Consider the following 9,085-nt stretch of genomic DNA (forward strand, 5'->3'; position numbering starts at 1 on the left):
CATCCTGTGACTCCTCCCAGGCATCGAAGATCTGTTTAATTAGCTCAACACCAGCGTCGGTTGTTGAGCGACCCCGTGTAAAACCAAATTGTTTGTTGTGCATTAGATTATTAATGTTAAAATGTTTCAATAACTGACTCAAAACTATTTTTTCAAAAATTTTGCTGAATGTTGGTAACACTGATATCGGTCTAAAGTTAGTGGGGTCGGATGTGCTACCTGATTTAAATAAAGGAGTGACTTTACTATGTTTCATTAGATCAGGAAACTCACCGCAGTCAACACTGTTATTAAATATAACTACCAGGTCAGGCGCTACAACTTCTATTAAGGATTTGACAGTATGAACGGAGACTCCCCAAAGGTCACTAGTTTTTTTTACATTAATTGATTTAAACGCCTTTAATATATCTGAGGCACTCACATGTTCAAAATTAAGGTTTCTAGTACATTCTGGGACATTCTCTTCTAACAGTGTAACGGCAGACGAGGGTGATGAATTTAAGTTCTTAGTTGTGGAAGCTGGTACCTCGGTGAAGAATTTTTCAAATTCTGTTGCTACATCTAAACTGGAATCTACGATTTTGTCATCAATTTTTAGTTTAAGATCTTTCATCCTTTGCTTTGATCTACCAGTCTCCACATTAATTACTTTCCACGTTGTTTTAATTATATCAGAGCTAGTTTTTATTGTTTGACTTAAATAATTACGCTTAGCGATATGGCAATCTATTTTAAACTTCTTCGAATATTGTTTAACATATTCCTTAAATTCATCACTCGTATTGAACCGCCGTTCCTCATACAAGGCATACAATGCACGTCTTCGTTGATGTAACTCTGCAGTAGCCCACTCACTAAAAACTGATGCATCACTAACCGACCGACCGACCGATTTTGTAGTAAATATCGCATTATAATTTTCCATAAAAGTGTGAAAGAATGAATTATACATATCATTAGGACTCATGTTGGAAGACAGAAAGGGTAGCGCCTGAATTAAACTTTGTTTCATTCGTTCCACGCGGTCAGAGGTTACTGGTACAAAAGTTATTTGTTTTCGCAAGGTATTTTTCCTTACAGCCTCAAACACCATTAATTGGCCTAAGTGGTCTGATTCTAACTTGCTGATTACATTTTTAGCGGTAGGAAAAATATCAGTGAAAATATTATCTATACAGGTGGCACTAGTGGCAGTCACTCTAGTAGGCTCCATAAACATGTGGTTGAGATTACATGATTTGAAAAGATTCAACAATCTACAACTTATTGTTGAATTTTCCAAAATATTTACATTATAGTCGCCGCATATAAGTAATTTCTTACTAGAAGGTGATATTTTAAGTAGGACGGATTCCATTATGCTTTCAAATATTTCAAAATTACTTAAAGGCGGCCTATACACACAGACAACAATAAATTGCTCCAATTCTACTGCACTTAGTTCTATAGTCCGCTCAACAGACATGGATACAATGTCCTTACGTTCCTTAAATTTTAACTGACTATTTAATATAATTAATGACCCACCATGTATGGAACTAAGTCTGGTGAACGAACTGCCCACCTGGTGATTATTAAATTGAGGCATTAATTCATTTTTATTCAACCAATGTTCAGTAATACATAAAATATCAATATTATAATCATTCAAAAAAAGTTCAATCTGTAAATCTTTTCCTCTAATACATTGAATGTTTTGATGCACCAGGTGGATGTACATTCCATGTTTGCAGTATTTTTCATCAGATTTACTAAAAGCTAAATTGCCAGAGACAGATTCTTTTGTCTTAAGAGCTAATTTAAATTATTGGTTATGACTGGAACCAAAACCAAGTTCATACCGGTCTGCTCAATAGAAGCAGGATAAACTGCCAAATTTTTGGCAGAAATGTCAAACAAATATGATAGCGACAAAGCTATTTGTCTTTTATAATAATTTGAAAGGTATAACTTACCTTTAGTCCAAAAAACCATAGGCATATGGTATTTGCTAACAAATTTGTTAGTGTCAATTATACTAAACTTATCACTATATGTACAAAGATTATATAAAAATATATTTAACTTACACCTAGTGTTATTTTCTGCCTCTGACATTTGATCACAATGTCCGTAGTTACTCTTCCGTCACAATAAGCTAAACTGGAGCTTAAAGTACAGTAAATTGTTAACCAAGGGATGAAACGGTACCTTTCACCTGAGTTAAACAAATAGGCAAATTTGCATACTGATTAGTACCTAATTAAAGTAAGTCTTTTTACTATGAAGGGAAAACTTTTTGCGATAACTCAAAAACAGCTAAACTGATCATGTCCGCTATAGTTTTCATTTAATGTCTTTCTTAAGCTCTACTTCCACGATTTTTTTCATATTTTTAGGACCTATGGTTCAAAAGTTAGAGGGGGGGGGACACATTTTTTTTTTCTTTCGGGGCGATTATCTCCGAATATATTCACTTTATCAAAAAATGTTTCTTGAAAACCCTTATTAGTTTTGAAAGACCTTTCCAACGATACCCCCTACTCTAGGGTTGAAGCAAAAAAAAAAATTCACCCCCACTTTACGTGTAGGGGAGGTACCCTAAAAAAAATTAAATTTGTAGATTTTATTGTACGACTTTGTCGGCTTTATTGATTTATATCTCCATGCAAATTTTCAGCTTTCTAGCACTAACGACCACGGAGCAAAGCCTCGGACAGACAGACAGACAGACAGACATAGACAGACAGACAGACAGACGGACATGGCGAAACTATAAGGGTTCCTAGTTGACTACGGAACCCTAAAAAATGACATTCTTTTTTTACAATTTAAGTGTACTTATGTAACCATTAACGAATAAAAAAAAAGAATTTAAAGTTTTAATGAAAATTTACTTCTCTAATAAAAAAACTTAAAACTTAGAAATCACTGAAAATTAAACAATAGTACATTTTACAACTAGTGTGAAAAGAATGTCTTTTTACCACTAGTACCGAGGTATCTTGCCACGAGCTGAAAGGTACGAGTGGTAAAAAGACATTCTATTTCACACTAGTTGTAAACGACGTTTTTAGGGTTCCGTAGCCAAATGGCATAAAACGGAACCCTTATAGTTTCGCCATGTCCGTCTGTCTGTCTGTCTGTCTGTCTGTCTGTCTGTCTGTCTGTCTGTCTGTCCGAGGCTTTGCTCCGTGGTCGTTAGTGCTAGAAAGCTGAAATTTGGCATGGATATATAAATCAATAAAGCCGACAAAGTCGTATAATAAAATCTAAAAATTTAATTTTTTTTAGGATACCTCCCCTACACGTAAAGTGGGGGTGAAATTTTTTTTTCGCTTCAACCCTAGAGTGTGGGGTATCGTTGGAAAGGTCTTTCAAAACTAATACGGGTTTTCAAGAAACATTTTTTGAAAAAGTGAATATATTCGGAGATAATCGCTCCGAAAGAAAAAAAAAATGTGTCCCCCCCCCCTCTAACTTTTGAACCATAGGTCCAAAAACTATGAAAAAAATCATGGAAGTAGAGCTTAAGAAAGACATTAAATGAAAACTATAGCAGACATGATCAGTTTAGCTGTTTTTGAGTTATCGCAAAAAGTTTTCCCTTCATAGTAAAAAGACTTACTTTAATTAGGTACTGATTATGCAAATTTGCCTATTTGTTTAACTCGGGTGAAAGGTACCGTTTCATCCCTTGGTTAACAATTTACTATACTTTAAGCTCCAGTTTAGCTTATTGTGACGGAAGAGTAACTACGGAACCCTACACTGAGCGTGGCCCGACATGCTCTTGGCCGGTTATTTAATATAGTTGCGAAAAAATAATAAATTAATATATCATTGCGATAAAATATGCTTGCTTCGAAGTTATTTTTGAACGAACCCATACTTTACAAATGACACTGACAGTGACAACATACTATTGGAATCAGCGCCATCGGCCTCGAGTTGAGAAACTAAATTGAATGCAGATAATTAATTATAATACTGAAACGACATTAATTAGAACCTTTAACATTATCAAAACAGAAGTACAAGACATTACAGTATCAACAAACAGAAACAGATCATGCAACAAGAGTTTTAGTGCCAAATTTGTGATCTGCGACATGTGACCAAGGACACGTTTACAACTAAAATATCATGAATTGTTTGAATATTTGAAGACTTTCAAGGATAATTAGAGGTAAAAGAAACATTAAATCACATTATTAGTTATGTTTAAGGTTATTTTTTGAACAAGAAGCTGATGAAATCTATAAATGTTACTAAATTATTAACATTTTGCAGGTCCCTAACAAATTGGCGGAAGGATAATATTCAATCAAAGCGGCTCCTAGGAAGTCAACCAGTCAATTACTATGTACATACAACTGCTGCTCAAGTGCCACGTTGATGACCATGTTTAGAAGAAATGATGATTATGTTTAACATTATGAAAAGAGAACTATATCAAATGAGGTCTAAGAAGAATTACTTGCTTTTGTGATTAAATGAGAATTAAAAAAATTTATATTTGTATTAAAACAAGGTTGATATCAGAAATATTTTATTTTCAGTAATAATTATAGTTAATGGTACAATTAGTGCAGTTCATAGTTATGTTGTGAGTTCTTCCATGTAAATTAAGTGTCTGACTAGTCAGGCATGGTGTATTTTCAGGTTCCTGCTGTTGTGATAATTCCTGTGGGTCAAAGTTAGAGGGGCTATGTGTAATCCAAGTGTTGTTGGCATGTGACGGTCCTGGTTGGTTAACAGGGCTGGGTGTAACCAAAGTGTTGTTAGCATGTGACGGTCCTGGTTGAGGTTCAGTATTAACAGGTATATTAAGACCAGATTGGAATGTGGATGAAGAAAATTCTGTGGGCTCTTGCGGCTTTACATTAATTGATTTTGCAATTTGTTTTCCAATTTTTAATTTGTTATCAACGGAGTTTTCTATGTATCCTTCTGCTACATTACTTGACCGCCAACCTCCATGCCTCTTCAAAGTTGTTATGTCAGCTCCTGAGTCGGCAAGTAATGTAGCAGAGGTTCTCCTAAATGCATGTCCAGTGTAAAGATTTGCATCAGGCAAATTTAAGTACTGAGCGATATCTCGGCATATTCCCAAACTTGTTTAAGCCTATTACCTGGGCAGTGCACCTTCCTCTTTGAAAATTCTGAAAGAAACGGTCACTTTTGCCCTTAGAAGACCGCAGACTCTGATATTTCTTGACTATTTCTGCAAATGGGCCGTCAATAGTGAAGGATCTAGGAATTTTATTTTTTGTATTTGGTATTTTGACAAGAAGTATGTCCCCATGTGTTTCTATATCTTTTACTGATACATTTGTGTGCTCTTCGCGTCTGCATGCGCTACAGACTCCAAATATAAGAGCAACCTATGAACAAAGTTACATATTTATTATATATTGTACAATTGTTTATTTCATTCTATTTTTTTTAACTTCCTACTTTATTTTTAGAGTTAATTTACTTAAATTGTGTACATATTTTATTAGATTTATATTTAAGTTTATACCTTTGTAGCTAGATGTTGCTGATCTGGAGCTTCATTAATAAACGTCTCAATTTGTTCAGCTGTTAGTACCTTCGATTTTTTACTCTGAAATCCTGCACTTTGCCTTTTTAAGAAAGCAGTCAATCTGGTGTAAGTTTTTATATCTATGTCATGTTTTATATGCGTTAATGTGTTTAAATAATGTTAGAAGTTATTTCAAAAGGGTGGGCTGATTTACTTTTAAACTTTTTTTTCTAGGCATACCTATGCTTGTATCATTCAGCCAAATCAAAGAACGATTTTTAGGAAAGTAAATATTTCATACATAGATACCTAAGACAGAGTAGGCTATAAAATGCAAATTCTTAATATTTTTTCGTCATTTATATATTAATGAATACTTTAAATAAATACTCCTAGTATTCGTAAGCGTTTTTAATTTCATAATTTCCAAGTAAAAAATCTAATATAAAATTACTGCGTTTCGAAAGTATAGTTTGGAACTAAAAAGTAAAAAGCACTAGTTCGAGAAATTGAGCTTCTCGCACGCTACGCAGCCACAATAAGTACCACTTTTTGAGCAACTGTATTAAAAAATTACTTTAAATCACTAAGTAACACTTTTGTTAGTAACGGGTATGTCCTTCTCTTTTAACATTACATTCTTGTACCCTTGAGTGCATGCTTTCGCTTTTTCACATTCTTCTCTGGAATAGCATCCCAAGCCCTTTTAAAAACGTTTAAGAGTTGCTGCTGGTTGTTAATCTCTTGCTAAATCTCCCTAACACGTCGTTTTAATTTAACTGGTCCCACAAGTGTTCTATCGGATTTAAATCAGGGCTGTTGGCAGGCCATGGTAAGACATCAATGTGCGCTTCATCAAGTACAGCTTTAGTCGCTCGAGCTGTATGAGCACGGGCATTGTCCTGCATCAGGATGAAGCCAGGACCCACTCGCTGTGAAAATGGGATCACGTGGGGTCTAATGACGCTTTCGATGTACCGGTGTGCAGTTACGGTACCTTCATTTAAAATGACCAGCTCTGTTTTCCCGTGTAGGCTTATGCCGGCCCAAACCATAACATTGGGCTCTCCGAAACGGTCAACTTCATGGATGCAAGCTTCAGAAAAGCGTTCGCCACGTCGTCTCCAAACTCTAACACGCCGATCGTCATTAAAAAACTTCACTTTGCACTCGTCTGTAAAAATAACCATGCCCCACTGGTTAAGGTTCCAGTTCAAATATCGGCGACAGAAATTTCTACGATTTGTACGTTGAACCCTGGACAGCGGAATTCGAACCACTCGTCGTCTGGATGTTTGGTGATCTTCATGCAGTCGGTTACGAATCGTTTGGTCACTGACACGAGTACCTGTCGTCAACCGTAGTCGATTTTGTAGTGTACGAGCCGTAACTGAGCGTTCTCGTCGGGCACTTAATCGGATGTAATGGTCCTCTTGAGCAGTAGTAGCACAAACCCTACCTGACCCAGGTCTCCTTGCAACACTACCGGTCCGCTGAAAGCGATTCCAAGCATTTTGGATTGCTTGACGAGAAAATCCTAGCCGCAAAGCCACCGAACGCTGTGAATTACCTTCTGGAACCAGTGTAACAGCCCTATTCATGTCCATATGTCTTCGATGTCGCTCCATTACTCATTAAAACGAATATTTAATGAATTTTCTTAAGAAAACCTTATTTTTTTGGACAAAAACGTACGCTAAAGAGCAATTATTGAACAACGTAAAACAAAACAAAAGATTCCGTAGCCAAATGGCAAAAAACGGAACCCTTATAGATTCGTCATGTCCGTCTGTCTGTCCGATTCTGTCACAGCCACTTTTTTCCGAAACTATAAAAGCTATACTGTTCAAACTTGGTAAGTAGATGTATTCTATGAACCGCATTATGATGTTTACACAAAAATAGAAAAAAAACAATAAATTTTGGGGGTTCCCCATTCTTAGAACTGAAACTCAAAAAATCTTTTTTCATCAAACCCATACGTGTGGGGTATCTATGGATAGGTCTTTAAAAATGATATTGAGGTTTCTAATATCATTTTTTTCTAAACTGAATAGTTTACGCATGAGACACTTCCAAAGTGGTAAAAAGTGTGTCCCCCCCCCCGTAACTTCTAAAATAACAGAATGAAAAATCTAAAAAAAATATATGATATACATTGCTATGCAAACTTCCACCGAAAATTGGTTCGAACGAGATCTAGTAAGTAGTTTTTTTTTAATACGTCATAAAAATTAAAAAAAAAAATTTTTTTCTTCAAACCCATACGTGTGGGGTGTCTAGGAATAGGTCTTCAAAAATGATATTTAGGTTTCTAATATCATTTTTTTCTAAACTGAATAGTTTGCGCGAGAGACACTTCCAAAGTGAAAAAAAGTGTGTGTCCCCCCCCTGTAACTTCTAAAATAACGGAATGAAAAATCTAAAAAAAATATATGATATACATTACCATGCAAACTTCCAACGAAAATTGGTTTGAACCAGATCTAGTAAGTAGTTTTTTTTTAATACGTCATAAATGGTACGGAACCCTTCATGGGCGAGTCCGACTCGCACTTGGCCGCTTTTTTTTTTAATCAGCCAGTATATTTCAACAAAAAATAAAAAAAAAGTTTAGATACCAAAGAGTTCGTGACATACCTAAATTGAATCTTAATTTTTAAGTTACGCTGATTAAACTTAAATAAAGTAGCAGTCGTCAGGTGGCCCTTATTTTCTTTTGAGTAGTATATATTTCTCATAAATATGTCTAACATTTACCTATACTGATTACGTGAATAAGATTTATGCTTTCGAGTTTTTATTTTATTTAGACATGAAAAAATAGTGCAAAACAAAAAAATTACCGATACAAATTTTAAATACAGTTTCTAGGGTAGTTTTTGTGACGCCATCTCTCGGATAATGCCATAAAAACTGTGGCAACACTGAATACTTCCTGTATATAGCTATATATATATATATATATATATATATATATATATATATATTTAGTTAATTGCTCATTTGGATAGATAGAAAAATACTATAATAAAACTGTTTTTAGTCATTAAAGAAGTTTCTGACTGTGGGCGGTTGCAGAATGATATCAATGCAGTCGTGGCATGGAGTGAAGAGTTATTTTAATACTCTTAAATGTAAAGTGATCACTTTCTCTAGGGCAAAACACCCTATCATTGAACCGTATCACATGAACACAGTTCGGAGTTAATCTCCGTTGAGATAAGACGCGTCCACTCAGTGCGCAGCGCGAAACCAGCGTATCTGACCCCTGCCTTACGGCGTTTAACCAAGTGCTCAGTGTCTACATCGCTGGTCGTTTTCGAACATCAGCCATTGAAATAAGACCCATTGCTTACGGCCTAAACGCGGGCGGCCGGTGTCTCGCATAATTGGTTTCGCGGCTACTACCGCCGCCTTTTAAATACGATTGTGCCACGGTCATTTGTAAAGTGAGATATGAAGCGAACTTTTTATCGTAAATAACTAGCTGTGAGGATCCCGGGGGCTCTCGTAACCCCCGGGAACGCTACAATCAGTGAATTACATTAGTAAAAACGTTAAAATGTCAAC

General features: G+C 35.6%; 1 long non-coding RNA gene across 1 annotated transcript; it reads left to right on the plus strand.

The window, feature by feature from the left end:
- The first annotated feature begins 3,791 nt into the window (after nt 1–3,791).
- LOC133530382 (uncharacterized) lies at nt 3,792–5,917 on the plus strand. The gene is made up of 2 exons (XR_009801301.1): nt 3,792–4,171; nt 4,276–5,917. It is a non-coding gene; the product is annotated as an uncharacterized LOC133530382 (long non-coding RNA).
- Nucleotides 5,918–9,085: the final 3,168 nt, after the last annotated feature.

This window comes from Cydia pomonella, chromosome 22 (genome assembly GCF_033807575.1).
Source record: "Cydia pomonella isolate Wapato2018A chromosome 22, ilCydPomo1, whole genome shotgun sequence".
Classification (NCBI taxonomy): domain Eukaryota; kingdom Metazoa; phylum Arthropoda; class Insecta; order Lepidoptera; family Tortricidae; genus Cydia; species Cydia pomonella.